The sequence below is a fragment of the Halyomorpha halys genome, unplaced genomic scaffold, assembly GCF_000696795.3.
Source record: "Halyomorpha halys isolate HHAL.00 unplaced genomic scaffold, Hhal_1.1 Scaffold452.1, whole genome shotgun sequence".
NCBI classification, from domain to species: Eukaryota; Metazoa; Arthropoda; class Insecta; order Hemiptera; family Pentatomidae; genus Halyomorpha; species Halyomorpha halys.
In genome coordinates, this window is record NW_027113202.1 from 731,052 (window position 1) to 751,037 (window position 19,986).

Below are 19,986 nucleotides of genomic sequence, written 5' to 3' on the forward strand. Positions count from 1 at the left end.
ATGAAAAATAAATAAAATAACATAATGATAAAATAATATATACAATATTTACACATTCGACCTGAGGATCCCTGAGCCCACTCTATCCTCCACGTGTGAGGGGTAGAGCAGAGCTCAAAAGATCCCAGCGCATCCCTCTCGCTGCATCACTGGTAGTGAGTCAGTGGAGGCTGAGCAAGTGCGCTAAAGAGATACAATAATAAAATTAAGATACGATCTAATTTACTTATTTTTCCTTATATTTTATAATATGCGGGAATTCGATCTTAAACCCAGACATAGGGTAAAAAAAAAATAGCCCACATCGTTTTTAACTTTTCTTACTGGTATTCCATAATAATTTTCCAATAACCTTGTAATCATTAAAGGTTGTAATTCATCTATAACAGATAAGGGTTGAATAATGCATGGTTAATGTTACAAAATAATCTCATTTAAGATTAATTTAATTTACAACAGTACTTTCATGTCCGTCAAAATAAAAAAACCTTTATGTAGAATAACATTAAAAGTTTTTTTTTTTTAAATACTCACTGTGTGTAAATCATGACATTTAAAATAAAAGAAAAACAAATGGCGATTATAGTTGGTGATAATTTGCATAACATTTTATGATCAATAGTCCTTCAAGAAGTCCCAATGGCCGTTGTAAAGTTGAAGGCCTCTACAGCTTTCTTGTACATTTATTAGTCTTGACCTAACGTGATTGATCATTTTTAACGTTAAATGTTACACGTGTCCGGGCAGGCGGACATATCGAAATTTGACCTTTCCAGTTTTTTATTTTTATTTATTGTTGTACAGGACAGTTAAGGTTCAACTCATGTTTCATTTATATCATTGTATACTTTTTTTTTCTCATTTTCATTTGCCATGTTTCTAAGTATTAAAGTTTACTAAAACGTATATAAAATTAATCCTTAATATAAGTACTTTGTCAGAAAATGGCCGAGATTGGTTAATTATTTTATAACACAAAGGACATTTTGAAATTTTGACGTACATTACTTCACTCTCTAGATAATTCCATGGATCAATCTAATAGACCTATCAAAATAAAAACAAGAACAAAAAAAAATGGATCGGGGGATAAACCATGTCGATTTTAAAATGTAATCCCTCCGACTATAGGTCGACACAGAATAATAGTTACCTCCCTCCCCCTAATTTTGGAAATGATTTTTTGGGAAAAAAATATGGGTATACCATTAAGTATAATTTTATTACGTTTAATATATCTTATAATGTATGGTACATTTCTAAAATAGAAACAAATGCGAATAAATTGCATAATAATGACACAAATATTTTTTAGAAGTTAACTTAGTTTTAATGTGTGCCAAAATTTGGGCGTTCCTAACTACTAAGCAAAATAAAATACATCTACACTACACTTACTGTGTATTTAGTTTTCTAAACCTCGCCCCCTTTCCACAATCAACTTTAAATCACGAACTAATCAATAAGTAATTCAGAAAACGAATTTAGATACAGTGAATGACCTTGCTAGGGCCGAAAAATTATTAAGACATCAATTAAGGAAAACAATTTTAAAAGATTACTACCCATGATGCATCAACCTAAATCTATTGATTAATTTAGATAAAAACCGATAAGATCTTTGTCGAAATTTTTCGGTAATGGCCTCCAAGACCTAAAATTTTTAATTTTCTTTTTCGTCACTTATTTTTTTTTTCAAACAACCTAAAGTGCCTATTAAAATAAATAGCCATCCTAATATATATCTATATATTTTACTAAAGTTATCCTGATAATTTGTAACTTATAGAAATAACTTTTTATACACTTGAGTAAAACCTATAGTTGTAATATTTATTTCAATAAAATTAATGTCTAAAACAGAAATAAAAAATCAAATTTACCATAAATTCTGTATCATTACTAAAAAAAAATTCTAAAAATGAATTAATAAATGTAAAACACTGTAGCTTAATTTGTATTTTAGTAACTCTTGGAATGGAGCTCTTATTTCCGATGAAGTTGGATTACAAACCACAATTTCCACTAATAATAATTAAAATTATGGATTGTTAGTTTATTTTTTACCATATAAAAATCAAGCACACTAAAAAGATATAAAATGCAAATTAATTCAAAATCTTTATTTTCATATTGGTATTTGCAAACGCCGCATTGAATTGAAACTAATGCTTGCTCGCTTCGAAAACAGTAATCCTTTATTACCTTTCAACGATTGTTATTCTTCTCTTACTGTATTTCAAAACATCCTAATGTCTTTGTTGATAATATAAAGTCGTATAAGGAAAAAACGTTTCAGTAGGCTTATACCAAACTTAAGTCGCACTATTAGTTTGCTACTACCTTTTAATTTTTGAGCTAGACTGAGAACATGTAAACAGATAAAATCACGATAACCATATTGCAAGAATTGGTTATCAGGGAAGATTAAAAGGTATATCTGTTGAAAATTCATACCCGAATTTTCACTCGATTGGGATGATGTAGCGGAAATTAGAAGTAAAAGTAATAGCCCGCTGTATATACTGATTAATTTAAATAATGCGCCTAGTAGAAGAATTGATTTTTATTTTTTCATAAATAATCGTTAACAATCATAAATTTCATACATTAAAGAGATAGAGTTGAAATCTTTAAAAAAAATAAGATAAATTAACAAATTTGCGAACGGTTACATTTATGTTCAGCTGTTTCGTTTCGCTGATATCATTCACTTAACTTAGCAATAATTATATTACAGGATGTTAGAACTCGAGAGAAACCCTCCCATTTTTTTTTCTTGATTTCTGAGAATATCCAAATAAAACTTGTAAGTCTCAATTATGGTGAATGAAGTTATACATCTTCCAGTTCTCCAGCACACATTACTCTAGAATTTCCAACGGAAAGAAGTATTTTGAATAAACAAGTATCATTAAAAAAAAATTTCAATCTGTACCTTTATAACCCATGAAGGGTCAGGTGTTCAGTTCTTTGCTGTTATTAGACCAACGGTTGTGCAAGGAGGTGATTTAGTCAAAATTACCCTCGATCGCTAGCTTTTTACCCAACTTATGAAGCTGGCTAGACCCAAAGAGGGCTCCAAATAAAAATAAGAATTCCGTATCATAATTAAAAATCATTTATTATAAGATTTTTGTTATGTCCCTCTTGTAAAAGTCTTCATTTACTTTTTTGGGACCGCCACAAAATTGAACTCGACTCTCCAGGTCCTATCCGAACCTATCTATGCCTATTTCTTCATGACATCTATTTGAGTATTTTTGCATCTATCACCTATTGTAGCATTTCTTTCTTTCCATTTATATTATCTATTATATATATTTTTTTTGCATATTTCACTAAGCTAATTTCAATTATTTTCGCAATTTATATATTTTTATTTATTACTTAAATATTTTTTATTTTGATTTCGATTTATCATTAAATAATGATAAATCAGTTTACATAATGAAAATGTAAATCATTTTCTCTCGCAACCTTCATTACGTTTATTTCTTTATTTACATGGGCACTGTTAGATTTTGAACTTTTTGTCATCATTAGTTTTGTATAATTTTTTCCTCTATAATATTATATTGTATCTACTCATTTATTGTTATATATGTTTCCAAGTTTCTTTGTTATCATTCTATTTTTATTTTTCTTAAGGTTGTTATCTATTTTCAGCCCTGAGGATGGCCTGAAATTTAGGTCGAAACTGACCGTCGGATGCCCCAGACCATCTTTTAAATTGTTATAAAATAATATATATAATTTTACCCGCTAAATATTTTTTTAAATTTAATATTTAATAGCTACTTTATTTAATGCAGCTGATTGAGTTTTCATTTATGCAAGTTTTGCGCTAATTTGCCCAAGAATACGCCATCCAAGGCTCTGCCCTCACCTGCTTTGCATCGCTATCTCAGGTAATTGGATAATTTATTCCTACAAGAACGGCTACATGGGATCGACATTTAATTGAAACTGATTTGTAATGGAACCAGATCACGTGTCCTACAACTTCTTACCCCATACCCTTTCTAAAGTAAGTGATTAACTTCTTTATAAGTAGCGTTACTGAAAAGCAGTAGGAAAATGTAACAGAAAAAAGAAATCTCATAGAAAAGGGAGAAATATACGAGATAGTATAAGGAAGTAGAAGAAAGGCTTAATAAGAAGCAATTATAAGGCTTGTGCCAGGCACCCTCCAAGGCAAGTTTTTCCACAAGCCGCATATGGGGATTTAATTTAGATATTCATCAGCTTCCTTTTCACATGAGCTTGACTCGTTAATTTTTACTTTAATTAGTATATAAATCTTTTATTTGTACTTCTATACAAGACAGGGTTTCACACAATAATAGTGTGACGTGAAAAACGGAAATAAATTATAAGATTTTGCCTAACATAGGATTATTTCGTTATAGGTTCAGGAATATTATAATGGGGTGTATACAAACAAAAATGACCATTTTATCAAATTCAAGATTTCAAAGGACTGTAAATATTTTAATCCTATTTAATACTTACCAATACTTAATCCCTTTAGAGCATTCTCCGAGTTCGTTTATTCCCATTCGACGTCTTAAAAAAAAAAAAAAAAAAAAAAAAAAAGGCTCAGTTTAGTTATTTCTTCCAAAGAAGAAGTTATGAATACTGATAATAATGAGATCACGCTACATCATTTTTGGTGTTTTTTTAGTATACTATAAACTTATTGGCTCCTAGTTATTATACACATAATGATTATATTCTTTAATAATAGTTTAAAACAAGAAATTCACTAAAGTGTAAGTGAACATATGAATTTTTAAAGTAACCCCCTCTTCAACATGTCAAATATAGGAATAGGAATGTAAATATACGCAGGTGTGTGTGAGTATTTGTATGAGTATTGAGGTACTGTATGGCTTACGCTAAACCATAGTAATGTGGAAACAATAAATACATCTATAAAGGTTTTTGATTATTCTTACTTAACTATTGAAATACAATGAAACATGGTGTGTGAAATCTAGAACAAACTAAAAGCAATGCAAAAATTGGACGGGCTCCAAAATGCATTTATTACTTATTTGCAAAATTTTGAATAAAAATACAATGTTCTTAATTCATATTTAATTAATAATTTATAAAAAAACAAAACAGCAAGTTATATAATGTTGAACAGGAGGATACAGTTTCCACGAAACTGACTTATTCTGACTATAAGATAATTATAATTTTTTATATGGAATAAATACAAATTGAGACCAAAATTCAATTTGAATTAAATTAAAAAAAAGGCTGATCTGAGTGTGTGGAAGGTTATAAATAGTTTGTTTAAATGGTAGTGATAGTGTGGATAAATTGAAAATTAAAAGTTTTAAATATTTATGAATTTTTAAAAATTAGATAATTAAACATAAGCTTAGGCAGGCTTATCAATAATAAATATGACTCTCTAATAATTGACTTTTTCATAGGTTGTGCTGGAGACCTCAAAAATGTATGTACTAGATCATTCTAAGTAGACAAAATTGTACTTAAAAAATTTTGAGGAATTTTGCATGTACAATTATGTGGATCTAAAATAACTGGTAAATGCCTTTTGGAGCCCGCCAGGACAATATAGTCAGTTTCACAAAATATTAGTTATTTCTACAGCGTCATTTTTTATTATTATTTTAAGGCATCAATCACTTCGGGGTTATTATTGCCTTATTTTCCATAATTTTTATTAGACTTTATTTCCTTAATATCTGACATTTTCAATAGTCCTTATTGTCTTAATTTCCGAATTTTGTCTCCATTTCCGAATTGAAATGAATAACTATTGAAAAATGAGAACTTGTAGTAACATTTCATGGTAAAGTTATGAGTGATTCAGAAATTCGAAACGTTTGTTTGATGGAATTGTATGCTTGATATTCCGTTAAGATTTGTTTTACGGTAAGTCGCGTTCCGCAAGTCTGGTATGCAGGTGGAGAATCGCGGGTCATAAGGTAACATCTGAGTCAGGCGCGCATGGCCTATTCAAAGGCGCTTCAAAATCACCTCTATGCACACATTTCTAGTAGATGATATCCAAGGGGAAACGTCACTTCTAATTTCCCGTAATTTATTGTCAGTAAAATTTTCCCACATTTGTTGCTTTACCAAATTAGTTCTCTGCTTAATGAGGGCAATGAAGTCATCGACAGGCACTCCGCGGTATGGAATCCCTTCAGAAATCGCGACCTTTGCTGCCTGATCAGCCAGTTCGCTGCCGGCTATTCCACAGTGCCCAGGGACCCAAGCGAAGAACACAGGAGTACCGTTTCTGTTGGCAGACTTTAATGAATAATTGATCTTTTGATTTGTTGGGTTTGTTGAGAAAATATTTTTTCAACTAAGTAGGACTCACAATGAGTCTGTACAGCGTCATTATTCTTCCGGATCAGCGATATGATGAAACAAATTAATACATGAATTATAACGAACTATAATTTCCTTGAAACCGCTATTTAGTTTTTTGTTCCAGATTTCACACATCATGATTTATTATGCATATTTCGATATTAAGTAAGAATAGTCCAAAACCTTTAAAGATTTATTTAATGTTTCCACACTAGTATAACCTGACGTAAGCCGTGTAAGCTGTACCCATTCACACACTCATGCACATATTTATGTTCCTATGTCTACATTTGACATGTTGAAGAGGGGGCTACTTTAAAGGACCATTATTCCTGATGTATGGCATGAGGAATCACTCGGACCCGACTTGTCCTTCGACCCGGTAGAGACCTTGCAGGAAGTTTATAGGTACCTTCCGACATAAAGGAATTAGCGTGCAGTGATGTAGTAAATGAAGGAAACAATTACCATTGTATTGGAACCTGCCTTACGTAACTCTCCATTTCCCTTCTACTTAAGAGTCTCTCGTGGAGACATTTCACGGAGCATACATAAGCAGTTTTAGGCATCTTCCAAATCATTAAATTGGCGTTTGAACAATGTATTATCATGGCTGGTATACACATATTGAATTGTTAAGAAGATAACTAAATTTTAACTCGATCTTAAGTGACTAAATTTTTAGTATTTTACCATATTTATTTAAGTACTTAAGCTCTTTAGTAGATGGAAGATGAAACATTAACAAGGTAAGGAAGTCGTAACTTCTGTGTCTTAAATTTGTTGTTAGTGATTAGTTATTACTTTGGAGGACGTAAGAAATGAAATAATTTGGTAAATAACAATGAAAGAGCCGCCTGTAACTCAGTGGTTAAGACAGTCTTACCAATTCGATGTCTATTGACGGTGCTGGTTCGAATCCGGCCTGAGGCGTTGACTTTTTTCATTCAGTGGCGGTCCCACAAAATGAAAAATTTTGACCCCCAACCATGGTAAGGCAGTAGAGGATTCCAATGGAAGTCTTGACCGAAAAAAAAATACCAATAAATAAAACACCTTTGCATACACAAAATAAAAACAGGAGGACTGGATAAACAGAAGAAATCAGCGTTGTGCTAGTGCTACTTTTCACGAGTAAAAGAAGATAAACAAGAATATATTTATCCACTACTGATGTCGGGAGACTCCTTTAATTACTTTTTATCTGAAGTAATAAAACAATTTTATGTTTGGCCTTTAAATGTCATCGGTGTCAGGGCCCGATTTTATGGAATCTTTATTTTTATTTATTTATTTTTTTTTTTTAGCTTTTCGGAAAACACTTGTAATTTTTTATTCAACTTCCTTTACACCAAAATATGTGATCGCCATAGCTGATACTTTATCGTAAAGATTATTCTATCTCTAATCTTTCGTATACAAACTTAACCGTACCATCTTCCGTCTATTTCGCCATTAAAAAAACACAGAAACTCTTGAAGCTGATAGGTTCACCTCACTTATTCATATGACTAAATTAAAAGCAAACAAATCTTGCCTACCCAAATCCATCATGTGATAAGCCCCACCCACTAACTTAACCGAAAATAGACAAATTCATATATACTTTAATATATAATTTAGCTCTGTATGCTGATAAACGTTTATTGCAATTCTGACTTGTACTAATTTTACCTTCCTCCATAAATGTATATAAAAATATTCCAGCGCTTTAAACTCTCTCCGATCTAGTTTTAAAATGTACCAAATACCATCGAACAAATTTCCGTTCCCGATTTTCAGGTAAGAAATTATTTTTAAACGTTAACATTTAATCCCAAAGAAAGCCGTAAAATTTACCTAATCGACCGGACATTCAAAAATTAAAGCTTTGACAGGCTTAGTAATAAGGGGCTATTAAAAAAATACAAAAATGCAGACCTGACACACATGTAAAGGTTAGCTTTGGCAGCTCAGGGAAAGTCTATAATTAGGACTGATCCGGTAGCCGGAAATTTTAATGTCTCACCCCTTTCCCAAAAGGTGACCGACGAAACCATGGAACAGTGCATCATCCAAAGGATGTCAAGATAGATATTTGATTTTCCTGGATAAATTATAATTATTAAGAGTAATTTTGTACGGATAGCGATATTTCAGTGGTTAATTCTACTCTCAATTTTCTGTAATCAAAATATATCGTGTTTGATCGTCAAGGAGATTTTGAATATATTTAAGTGATGATCATTTATGTCCACTTTTAGTACTCATTTATTTTCAGCACGCCACACGCGAAGGGCTAATTTATTTATCTGATAATTCAGGGAATTCGACAAAGCCTGTTTCTCAAGAGTTTGGATTGTTGTACCAGACTGTACCTCATTTTTTATTTTACAGGTCGGTTGGCGCCAACGACAAGTTATAAGGACTAAAAATTATTCCAGAGTACGCAAAAATTAAATAAAAGAAGACGATTTCAACCGAGAATGAATAATTTCTATGTATCAGTGTTTGAACCAAGAAAACTATAGTACACATCGGCGAAGTAGGAAGAGGATGATAAATGATGAGGTATTAATATTGAAGTAGTAGGATTCAAATAATTCTCCTATTATTTGAATCCTACTGAGATGGTCGGAAATGCAGTCAGCAAATGAACAAAAACTTATTTCTTTATGACCATCTTCACTTCGTATCTATTTTATGTTTTAAAAAAAACAATGTTAAGTGAACATATGCAATGAGAAGCCAACTAGTTTTTATAATAATAATAATAAAAATTCCAAGGGATATAGATGATAAAATTCATAAAAATGTAGTTTGATTCCTTGTTGCACATGGGAGGTTCATTGATGATCTCTATTTCATTAATTAAAATATATTAATTTAAAATAATAAGTAAAAAACTTTACTACTTTAAATAATTTATTTAAAAGTGAGGAATGCCATGTAATTTATATATTCCAGTTTTTTTTTTTTTCAAATAATTATAAATATTACTTCGTATTCGATCTGAAAAAATTGAAAGTATGAACTGATCTCACTAAACATGTAAACAAGCAGATCAGAGTTTTTCCAATGTGGATAGAAGAATATCTAACGGATTGTTCGGACAGGGAACTAAACGAATACGAAGCCATGTGCTTATTGTGAATATAGTAATTTGTAGTTTAAAAAAAAATGTATATATGTAGTAAAAAAAAAATTAAGTAGAAAACAATGTCATCAGAGACTATGGTTGCGGTCCCAACACCTAAAAATGCACTAATAAATGGTATTTAACTCATAACAAAAAAGAATCCTGTTCTTTCTTAGCAACAAATAAAATAAATCTTGACTTCTTACAAAATTAAGAAGAATGTGAAAGAGAAAAAAATGTCCCATGCAAGATAACAATCTTCAAAACACAAGGGTTACAAAGAAATGGCTGTTTTGTAACCTTTTTAGACAGCAGACTACACTACATTCCGGCCTAATTCTATTTCAGAATTTATAGAACCTACTTAGATAGATCTGAAGGGAATAAATAAATAGACTCTGTTTTGAGGACAATTTGAAAATAGATGTGGGCAAAGATATTTTATGATAGATCCTATTAAAAAAATACTAATAATAGGAATTAATATACAATAATAAATAATTGCCTTATGTTTTATTAGATTTAACTGCTGACACTTTGTAAAACTGCTAAGCTAATTGTCTAATCCTTATAACGTATAAATTTATCACGGGCAAGGTAGCCGTGTAGGCTAAGGCGCTTACAATGGATATTTAGATAGATAGTTAAGGAACGTCGGGCGAGGTCAGTACTTGGGTGGAAGACCACCCAATATGATTACCGAAATGAGTGGTGACCACTTGTGCTGCAAGACTACACTTCCCCCATCTCTCTCGTCACGGTTTGTCTGATCCGTCAGCCTATTGGAGGATACTCACACAGACCGAGGGTAGTACTAAAGATTTCACCCTGTGTAATTGATCAGGAATCTCGTTGTGATTCTCCAGGTCTAATGACCGCCCGGAGGTTCGGTCCATGGACGGTTTGCCTTAAGCAAAGACATATAGGTCCTGTTGATCAGGTTACATCTGCAGCTGCAATGTCTACAACAGTATCACAAAATGTGGCCAAAGGTGGACTCGGTCTGAAATTTCGATTAAAATTATAAATATGTATCGAACATACTCTCCGGAATCATTATTAAAATATAAGAAAAAATACAATGAACACTTCTGTCTTATTTTTAATTTATAATATTTGAACTATAATTAATGTTTTAATACGAACAAATGTGTAACTTTAAACTATACTTTCTAGATGCGTAAAAGAACTATAAAGCTAGTATATAAAATCAAAGGTAAACTGAACAAAAAAAATTATAATAGGTCAACTAAAATTAATTGATTTTCTATTGAAATGTTCATTAATCATCAAATATCTATTTTCGTTTTTTGGCCCACGCTCCATATTTACTTGATATATGATAAAATATTTATTTTAATTTTTTTTCTTTTTATGATAAATGCACTCTCATTCTTCTCCTCTGTCCTGTCTGATTCTGGTCAAGCCTAACTCTATTCGGTCATCCCTGGATGCTAATTCATGGAATTAAAAGATAACTTTTTATCTTCTATCTACTTTACTGTTAGGGTACCCTAATGTGTCTGAACAAGGGCATGGCAGATCTTCACTTGTTCAAAATGGTGAACGTAAAATAGTTTATATGATAGATATATGACTGAAGCGATTTTTTTTAGACCTTAACAATAATAAAGGGCCTTGACCACTTATTGAATCACGATTAATTGTTAACATTTTTATTTATGACAATAAATAATGTTTTATTAATTTACTCACATAAAGCTCAGCCAAAGAACGTACCTGAAACAAGAAATATACAGTTAATAGACTAGTAAGTCATTTACAATTTAATTGTCACAGCAATAGATTAATTACACAAATTATTCAAGAATTTATAGTTATATTCATTCTATTTGAAAACTTAATAAAAATTTTTATAAAATATAGAAATAATTATTTTTTAGATAATGAACCAAATATTAGTATAATGTGGCTAGTTGTAAAACATCGGGATTTTTTTTTTTAATCCCACGTGAATAAAAAGGTTTGCAAGGATTCTTGTATTTGTACATTCATGTCTGCAACAATGACTAATATTACTAAAAAATTTTTTTCTGATAGAAATTTTAACGACTTTAAGGATTTTGAAATTTATTACCCCAGACGTTCGTTCTAAAGCTGTTCCTAGAACTTTATGTTCCTTTCATATAAGCCGGCCAAAAAAGAAAAATGGCAAGTTAGTAAGTTCTAAATTATTATTGTCGTTAGTGGCTACACTTCATGTTCTTCTGTAAAAAAAATGGTATTTTACTAAGGTTAGTTATTGTTATCATTATAAAATGAAATCTTAAAATAAATAATTTGATTGCAATTCAACATTAAATGAATTTTAAGGTTAATTTTATCATTGTTGTGGTTGTTTATGGCTTCATGTTACTAGAACATTTTTCATTCAAGCTTTTCTTGATAATGTTTTTAGCAAAGTGCTAACACAAAAAATTATAATTTTTTTTTTATTATTGGAAATGAGACTATCTTGAAAATTGTTCGTTATTTGAGAACCATCTCTTTACATATTCTGTGTAGTTCAAAAAACCGTCCTCAGTTAAAATAATTTTAATTAGAATACTAACTTTGAAACAAACTGAGTTTGCACATAAACGTTAAAAAAAAAAAGAAGATAATTGGCCATTTTAAAATATTTCTGTATCACATTATTTACATATATTTGGTCCAGGTTGGATTCCTTGTGCGCAGAAGGCAATTACGGATACGGACTCAGAAAAAGTGATCTCACCATTATTATGTAAAAAAGATGGTTCATGGTGTCTAAATGTGCTGATCACGTAGGTACGTGTCCGATGCCTGTGTCATGGCTTTAACGGAACAAATGAGTAACGGTCCAAATTGGACAAGTCATAATACGCTATCATGCTCAACTACCTGTAAGGGTGTCATATGAATAATAACGCCTTTCTAAGATTAGAAGCTCTAAGATGTACCATTCAACAAACTGAACGCAGATCATTGATAAAATATGATTTCAAGATAACAGACATTAGTAAATATACAAATTGATGAAAAATAGAGAGTAAAAATTAAAAATCACTTCTCAAACGGCGAACACTACTAAAACCAAATGAAACCCTGCCTTAGTGACCCTATTCTCATTAAAAATTGAAAATGGCGCCCACCCTCTCCACTCTAGAGTACTTAACTAACTTTTAAAGCAGACACTTATATAATAAGCATATAGGTCGATGTACAACATGTCACGATCTCTACAAGGAGATCTTAGCACCTAAAATAATAGTAAGGAATCAATACCGACCAACCCACTCCTCTGAAGCCTGATCTAGCAATCTGAAACCTGATCTTATCTCTGAAAAACCTATTAAAAACTATAAGAGGAGACTGAACTTAAAAAATTTCTTATACTGAGGAACTTTGAAAAAGTGCCTAAAATTGGGAAACAACATGAATTGTCATTCACCACTTCTTTTTGTTCTAATTGTGTCGGCCAGTGCCATTTATTTTTCAATATTGGTTTAAACTTGCAACAAGATAAATTTATAAAAGTCCTGAAAATTCCTGGACCCACAAAAGTACAAGAAGTGGGGGAAGATCCCGGACTAGAAAAGCTAACGAACAAGCGTATGGTAACATAAATATAAGTACACCCAGAAATGCGTGTACTCACTTTTAGAGTAAGTAGTAGCAGGAGAACAAGATTTGTCATAAAATAATAAAATGATAGCAAGAATAACTAAACTACTTCATATTTTACTATTACATATGCATATTTTAGCAGTACACATCTGTATGAGTCGCTCACTTACAAAACGGAAAGGTACATTTTTCAAATTAGGAATTTATATTGTTTCCTTCAGGTGGTTTCATCCTCTGTGTAATGCTAAAGCTCTTTCATTAAAAAAAAAATTATAAATATGTTCAAACAAATAAACTCTATAAATAACGGTCAGTTCCATGAGCGTTAAGTTTGGAATATGGCCAGGTCCAGAGGAACTAATCACATCTGAGTATCCTAACTACATAACCCCGGAGAACTACACTTCATACCTTTGCTTGATTGTTTTTGTTATATTTAAGCCATTGAATTCAAATACAGTTATTCTTATTTCTTGAAACGATTTTCAATGTGGACTGTTTGTATAACTAATTAAGCTACTGTGAAATTTGTATAAACTCCCTACAGCTATCAAACGTTGGAGAAAAATAATGATAGTATTATCAGAGGAGTTCAAAGAACGATTCTGATCCTCTCTGCAGCTGTGAAGTCATCTGAGTAAATAGTTCTAATTGTTAATTGTAATAATAACGAAGTTATCAACATTAACTTAAAATTTAAAGCCGTCTGATTCGCTGAGGAGCTCACGTTTGTAATATGTTCTTAGTAAAATATTAAAAAAAAAAAAAAAGGTTTCTGAGCAAAAAATAGATGGTTGTAAACTTTGGTAAAAGGAGTTGTTAATATTGCCTTACTTGGGGCGATAGGCAGTAAATGCCGATAGTGTCCTGAGGAGTTGCTATCTCGATTTCCAACAGTAACAGCCCTGGCGCCACTCAACTGCCCCTTTCCTCAGATTATCGCTACCATTAAGGCGTATGACCGCCTCCCAGTCTTCAGCATTTTTTGCTTTAAGGTATTTCGGGAACATTTATCGAGAACCACTGAGGGTTATCATGTACGTCGAACTTCGCAGGACACCCGAAGAAAGCGATAGGGCCTTAATATGCGACCCTACCACCGATTTTATCAGCCTGCATTGTGGCGTGGATTTTAATTAAACCGGTCTCCGAGGAGGGCTGTTTCGAAATACAGATGTCTCCATCCAGCCGAATTCCCTCCCGACCAATCACGCCCCGCCTTCGCAGCGACCGACCAATGAGAAGTGGCCATTACACACTCATTAATGTATATTAGTATATGCAAATAGGGACGGGACAACAATGTGGTCGTTAGGGCGTCCCGGGGCAGGAGTTCTCACGCATTCCACGCCTTTATCATGCTAAATCTCTCTCTTTGGGAGACAGGCTACAATGAGAGAAATATTTCCACAAATGAGGAAAACCAATATCACATGTCTTGAAACGCAGAAAAATCTTTTTTTGTCAACAAAAATACTGGAGGAATATGCCTAGAGTATTGGGTCATCCATAGTATGCAGGACATTCTAAGGATACAGTTAAGAAACAAAAATACACTGTGATTCGGAAAAGTATTCACTGAAAATGAATTAAATCTGAAGCACAAAACAACTATTTACTACACAAAACTAAAAAAAAAAGGGTTAAATTCTTTATTTAGCTATGCTACCCAATTACACTTGGTTGCTACAATACACAATATAAACCCTATACAATACACATTATAAAACCTATTTTGGCGTACGGAACTGAGCTTTGGGCCTCCACCAAAATCATCAAATTTCATTCTTATTGAACCTAACAATCCAAAATCATGCTTTACAGATAAACTTATCAATATCCCATGTCTTACAGATTTGGCCCCAAATAGATGTACCTCCTTTGATTTCAAAATCTTTAATCATACCTACCTATAATCATACCTAACCGACTAGTTTTTAACGCTTCATCCCAAACTATTTCTGCTAACTCTCTAAGGTGTCTGAAAAGTAGATTGTCCACGGGACCTTCTAACATAAAGTAATGATTAATGTGCTACCTATTGGAAGGTTACTTTATTCTATATTATCTTGTGTTTTGACACGTAAGTTATCATATTTAATTATTTATTTTATGATACAGTTCTGAAATTATAAAATAAATTAATAAAAAATACAACAATTAATAAGTTACAATAAAAAATAAAATAAAATAAAAAATGTTACAATATAAACGAGAAACCTAAGAGGTTGTACAAAAAACAATATTAGTAGTACCCTATTCGTTAAACATAAAATTTTATAAGACATCAAGTTTAATAAAATATATTACTAAAGCCCAACGGAGAAACTAGTAGCCCCTTAGATTAAAATCTTGGAACTTTTTATGTCAAGGTAACTCGGTTCAATTCTTAACCTCATAGACAAAATTATACCAGAACATTACGGTAACTATAAGTATATTTCTCTTTTTCGAGTCCATTTACATCTAAAATCAATACCAAAAGTAGCACTAGGAATGCTATTAGAGCATTTCGTTGACCATCCTATCTACCAAAACACCGTGAAGTCTTAAATCATGTAAGCGACTAGGAATGCATGACCCTTTTGCTGTTTTGATGGCAATTGATAGTTATACATTGAAGAAATTCTGAAAAAGTCAACATAATCTTTGACTCTTGGTCAATTTATACGACATTTTCGAGGAGAACGGGCCACTTAAAAAAGATACAGAAGGAATTAGTGTTATGATAATTCGCCAACTTCTGAGGATCCAGAAACAAGCGTTTCACCAAGTTAGGAAATTCTGGCAACTGACTAGATCCTGATACAAGACGGCGCCCTAATTCGATATAAAATGTCATGTAGATTGATTTAAAAAAAAAAATTGAGAATGAAGCCGAAAACTTGTTTTTACAAAAGAAATATCATTCCAATGCAAACGACTCAAAAACGTAGAAATAGAAGAGATTTTGAAAAATTATTTGTCAACTGATTAATATACCTCATGTTATGATCTAGGCTGTAAAAAACAAAAAAATATATATATAATCTCTAACTACAATCAATTTTAGAGACACGTAATCATTTTTATCTATATCTTTGATCTATCCTTATATGTAAGATTAGCCGAATAATAGAATTCAATTAATTTACCTAACAAGAGGAAGGTACAGATGTGGGAACACCCATTTCTATTAAGTGTTTTTTTTGGTGTTATAAAGTTAAATACATTCGATACGGTCACTCATAAAGAAAAACTCATAAAACTTTTTATTTTTTATCTACACATCTAATTGGTTTATTTACAAACACACAATATGGAGTATATTGATATTGGTCTTAAAAATTAAACACAAAAAATTTTCAATCGAAGACTGAGTAGGCGAATATTTTGATTAAAATACTTTCATTCATCATGTATTCAGGGTTTCTTAAAGGTGAGGAAAACGAAACTAGACTCTGTTTCTGTCTAATAAAATATATATGATGCCAATTAGCTAAGTTAGTCGGTCCTAAATATTGAACATTTAATAATAATAAAAATCAGGCAATATTAAAAAAGCGTCTGAAATTGGAGAACGGCGAGAAATCCTCCACTCCTGTCCTCCATGGTAGCCTTACTTATCTGACTTTTCAAACAGATATAGCGAGTAGATTGGTCTTAGTGGGGCGGGTCCGTCCGGGAAGGATTGCCTTTTTTGTGTTATGATCTCCTATTGTGAAATTGTGACATGTCATAAATCGACAAACGTACTCGCTATAATTACAGTAGAAAAGGAAGAAATTTCAATTAGTTAGATATAGGTGGAATTACACTTGAACAGGTAAGTAGGTTTAAGTGTTTTGATTCTATGGTAATTAAATTGTTAAATTCGTCGAATTTAAAGGCGAGAGATGTTTTTTATTTTTCCATTTCGAAAATACCTAGTTCACGCCCCATGTCTAAACACTTAAAATTTATAATTTACATTTAGCGGGGGTAATCATATACCATCCGTTTTGTCTCTTAGTGCAGAATAAGGAAAATATCACAAATCGATACTTATTAACTCGATAGGTTGAAAATAAAGGGAGGTCTATTTTCCTTTAATGGATGGGATTTTAGCGACATTTTTTTATTATCGAATTATTAATTTTCTAATGAGGTAAGTATATAAATGTATAAAAGCATACATATATATATACATTATATATTCATTTCATCAACTTTATATATCTATACAATATAAATAGAAGTACTTAAATGCGAATGAACAAAAAAAGTCTTGTCTTCACAAAAAGAACTGATTGAACAAAAGTTATGAATTAAATTTTTTTTTAATACTTCAAAGAATTATTTTCTGGCTATATATTTTGTTAAGTATGGCCCTCACTATTTATTACCTAGTGAAAGATGAAAAGAATCACTATGTTTATGATTTAACCTTTCGTGACGCAACTTGAACCTGCCGCATTCACAAACTGAATAATTTATTCTAGTACAGCTGATTGAGCAACAAGTACATTTGATTTAAGGGACACAAGATCAACGAATGCAAAGCAATCTCCCCTTGACAAATGGCTTATTGTATCGCTCGTGGAGCATAACATCGTGATTAATTGAAATAATTGAATTTACTCATCAGCTGATAGATTGATATCAAAACCAGTAGGCGATTGATGGCCGCAATGAGTTGGCAACCTTGCGTGTTTTGATTGTCTCACGATTTAATGAGGACTGCCGTACTATCTGATAAATTCGCCTTGATAAACAACTTGATAAATGGAAGCTGTTATATCACGTTATTTATTTATTTATTCTCACCCCTAAATAAAATTGACCCATATACAATAATAATGATAATTGATGATTTCTCGCTTAATACATTTTTTTCTTTGACATCCATTCATCACTATTAACAGTTACATTGTTGATTCAATATTTAAACCTTATCGTTATTTACAGATAATTTAAGGTTTTTCTTAGGAATCAAATACAGCAATATTTTTTAAGTCGTGTACATACAGTCGGATCTGTGCTACATGTGTTCCTAATTTTCAATAATGTAGTAATTGTATTTACCTAATCAAAATTTCTTCTAATTAAAATTTCTTTAACATTAGTTTTGTTCCACAATAAACTATACGAAATGTTTAAACAAATAAACTATGATTTGATATGTCTCGAGTAATTTGATGTACAGTCTAGATTTTATTCTATATATACTGTAATAAAACAAATTTTATACTGTAAAGATATTCCCTGACATAGATATAATTCTCAACAAAAAGGTTTTATTCCAATATTCAGGTCTAATCTTTTTTTTATTAAATGTTCATATCCATCTTGATTATGAAAGTTAAGCCTAACAATGCCGTGGCAAAACTTTACACAATCTTTTTTCTGGCTGTTGAATAATCATTTCATTACTAAATTAATGTTTGTATTCTCAACTTTTTTTTATTTCTAAAATTAAATGGAGTATGGTCCTAATGCGGTCAAATTAAACTCAAACAGTAATATCTTTGTACTTTTTTTATTAATATTTTTATTTTTATTAATATTAAAATAGTACAAAAATATTACTATTCCACCCCTATTTATTACATAATTGTATAATATAATACTACTTATATATCTTAGTGTCTAGTGTTAATAAAAAATAATATAACAACTTGAGCATTTTTATTGTACTAACTTTTTTTATTTTTTTCTGACCTCCTAGTTAAATGGATATATACAAATAAATATATACAAAATGAAGAAAGGAATGTATATAAGTTGGCAAATATATACATTCCTTTCATTTTACTAACTTTTTTTTTTTTTTTTTTATTTTTTTTTTTTTTCATACCCTCCTATAATGATGTTGAATATCTGGTACATACATATAGGAGGTATGCTATATCTATATCTGGGTGATGATACCTTGGAATTTTACTAACAACACTCAGATTTATTTAAATACGCTATAATACATTTCCATTGGTTAGGTACGTACAATTTTACATAATTAGGTTTAATAAATTATAAATCTTTATAACTGAATAAATAGAATCCACTATGAATGCTAACATAGTCTTATTGCAACTACAAGTTTGTCAAAAAGAGAAAGAGTTATCATGGCGTAACTGAGTTTTTATTATTCTATTATAATTATTATTAATTAAAATTAAGTTTTATTACTATTGTTTCAAACCTGTTAAAATATCTTCTCTTACATGCAGAATGTAATAATATAATTTAGTTTCTCATTCGCCTACTTAATATTATTAAAATTATTGTATTTATTAATGAGAAGATATATGTTGTGAATTATAATAGCCGTTCTAAATCCTCTTTTTCTCAATTCGACATTTTATCACAGCTGAGAGTTTTTTTAAACTATTTTTCTATATTTTTTTTCTTTCTCGGGGGTTAATCGTGTAGAATACTCGGGGATGAGCGGAAATCTTCTTCTAGGTGGTCAGCTCTTCCATCAACTGCCCTGGAATCTTCAACAGCAGAACCTTTCAGAGAATGCGGATAGTCATTCCGATTCTGAAGAAAACTTTACTCAAAGATCTAACTTCCACTTAGAGGGAAACGGTCTCAACATGAATGCAGGATCTGAGAGAAACGCAATGATCAATAAGTTAAATATCTTTATTAAAAAGATATGGGAAGATTCCTGTATAGGAGTAAAAAGTAACAGATCTATTCCAAAACTATTATTATTTTATTCTAATGATTTTTATTAAGATAATAAACATTATTTTGTTAATCTAATAATCAAAAATAAATGAAAATCTCCCAATATCACTAAAAAATCGCCTTTACAACACTTGAAAATCATTGCACAAGGACCTAAACATACCATCCGTAATTGACGTAATAAAAAAAATCAATAAATTTTTATGATACACCACTTCCTTGACATGGAAACCTACTGGTAC

General features: G+C 31.1%; 1 protein-coding gene across 1 annotated transcript in view; it reads right to left on the reverse strand.

Moving 5' to 3' along the window:
- Nucleotides 1-19,986, reverse strand: part of LOC106682931 (Krueppel-like factor 3) — a 310,001-nt gene that overhangs the window by 161,003 nt on the left and 129,012 nt on the right. The window contains exon 3 of the mRNA XM_067050796.1: nt 11,198-11,221. The gene's annotated coding sequence lies outside the window, so the exon portion shown is untranslated. The remainder of the gene's footprint in view (nt 1-11,197; nt 11,222-19,986) is intronic.